Here is a 2,500-nt window from a genome sequence, read left to right on the forward strand (position 1 = left end):
ATATTTGAATCTATACATGTATATATCTATATATATATATATATATATATATATATATATATATATATATATATATATATACACACACACATATATACATATATATATACATATATATATATATATATATATATATATATATATATATATAATATATATATAAATATATATATATATATATATAATATATATATATATATATATATATATATATATATATATATATAACTTGTGTATATGCCCGTACAGACAAATTGTCAAGACATAAATCAACGACTTTAACTAAGAAATTCTACATCCCCTTCATAGCCTCGTCTGATCCCCACGAGACAACTGGGATTGGAGTCCTAATACCTACCAAGCACAACTGATGTCGAATCAGTAGCCTACATCATGCTGTAAAGAAAGGTAGTGAACAGCGGCGCCACCTAGCGGTCTTTAACGACAGCCAGGGTGCACTCCATAAGCTTATTGCACCTAGTCCAGGAAACATAGTATCCAGAAATATCCAGAAATATCCAGAATAGGACATTCAAGTGTCATTGTATGGCCACCCTCTCATATAAGAATTTAACCGTGTGACTAAGTCAACGAGTTGGCTAAATTTGCACTTTCCAGTTAAGAACCGTACTGTACTACACTATTATCTGTTAATCAAATGATAAGAACGTGTTATCAGTTTTCTAAGAATATATGATAATCAGGTATGGACTACAGATTTTTTTTTTTAATGGACACGTTACTATCTGGCAGTATGAAAGTATGCTGCGACAATACCTATGAACAAATATTATAAAGTCTGTAATAGTCTGTCGCGTAGGCAGCAAGTTACATTAACCAGACTACGCATAGGATATCAATATGTTATACAGTATGTGCTGAATGAAGTTTTGGATGAAAAACCATATTCATTTCACTGCAAAATGTGCAGGAACACCCAAATCACATAGTCTTACCCACTACCTAGTTTGCTGTACGAAAAGTGCATCTATTGTAGATACTGATTCTGAATATGTTTAGCGATATAAAAAGTGTTTTTTATTTTTTTACAGATTAGATAAGACGTGAATTATAATAATACAGCCCTTGAGGCGGTATTATAATCTATTTAAACTTGCAGTTGAGCAAGTTTAAATAGATGTTTTGCTATCTTATCCTGGCCTTTTGCAGGGCATGGACACTTATCAAGTCGAATCCTACATTTGTCTTTTTCTCTCTATCGCTCTACCCTTCTCTCTCTCAATATAAGTATGATCTTTCAATACACACACACACACACACACACACACACACACACACACACACACACACACACACACACACACACACACACACACACACACACACACACACACACACACACACACACACACACACACACACACACACACACACACTCACTCACTCACAACACAAACATACAGACATACACGAAAATGAATACATACACACAAACCGTTGCGCGTTTATCTCTGTCTCAACCGCAGTGCCACTCCCCATGTGTTATCTACGGAGCAACGGTCGCAGATAAGGCCAAGCAGAAGGGAGAACGAACTCACTTCCCAGCAAGTGGTACACAAGTGACAGCACTCGCGATGGCTACCTGGAATAACAATCAAAATCTCGTGAGTAGACTCATGTGAAGGCATTACGTAGTTATTACGTGAGGAAGGGCCCCTATGTTTGCGAGAAGAGGAAGTAATGAAGGGAGTGAGGAGAAAGGGAGGATAGAGAGAGAGGTAGCAATGAAGGGAGTAAGGAGAAAGGGAGGATAGAGAGAGAGGTAGCAATGAAGGGACTAAGAAGAAGGGGAAGATAGAGAGAGAGAGAGCATTGAAGGGACTAAGAAGAAGGGGAAGATAGAGAGAGAGAGAGCAATGAAGAGACTAAGGAGAAAGGGAGGATAGAGAGAGAGGTAGCAATGAAGGGACTAAGAAGAAGGGGAAGATAGAGAGAGAGAGAGCAATGAAGGGACTAAGAAGAAGGGGAAGATAGAGAGAGAGAGCAATGAAGAGACCAAGGAGAAGGGGAAGATAAAGAGAGAGGTAGCAATGAATAGAGTGAGGAGAAAGGGAGGATAAAGTGAGAGGTAGCAATGAAGGGATTAAGGAGAAAGGGAGGATAAAGTAACAGGTAGCAATGAAGGGACTAAGGAGAAAGGAAGGATAGAGAGTGAGAAAGCAATAAAGGAACTAAGGAGAAAGGGGGGATAGGGAGAGAGGTAGCAATGAAGGGACTAAGGAGAAAGGAAAGATAGAGAGTGAGAGAGTAATGAAGGAACTAAGGAGAAGAGGAGGATAGAGAGAGAGAGAGGTAGCAATGAAGGGACTAAGGAGAAAGGAAGGATAGAGAGAGAGAGAGAGCAATGAAGGGATTAAGGAGAAAGGGAGGATTGAGAGAGAGGTAGCAATGAAGGGAGTGAGGAGAAAGAGAGGGCAGAATGAGAGTAATAAAGGAAGTGAGGTGAAAGAGAGTAATGAAGGGAGTAGGGAGAAAGGGA

At 38.7% G+C, this 2,500-nt stretch overlaps 1 long non-coding RNA gene across 1 annotated transcript in view; it reads left to right on the forward strand.

The window, feature by feature from the left end:
* Positions 1-1,470: 1,470 nt before the first annotated feature.
* The window catches only part of LOC147469813 (uncharacterized), a 4,760-nt gene continuing 3,730 nt past the window's right edge, over positions 1,471-2,500 (forward strand). The window contains exon 1 of the long non-coding RNA XR_015191913.1: positions 1,471-1,625. This is a non-coding gene — a long non-coding RNA (uncharacterized LOC147469813). The remainder of the gene's footprint in view (positions 1,626-2,500) is intronic.

The sequence above is a fragment of the Penaeus japonicus genome, unplaced genomic scaffold, assembly GCF_977035675.1.
Source record: "Penaeus japonicus unplaced genomic scaffold, GWHDUDI00000001_assembly GWHDUDI00000019, whole genome shotgun sequence".
In the NCBI taxonomy this organism is placed as follows: domain Eukaryota; kingdom Metazoa; phylum Arthropoda; class Malacostraca; order Decapoda; family Penaeidae; genus Penaeus; species Penaeus japonicus.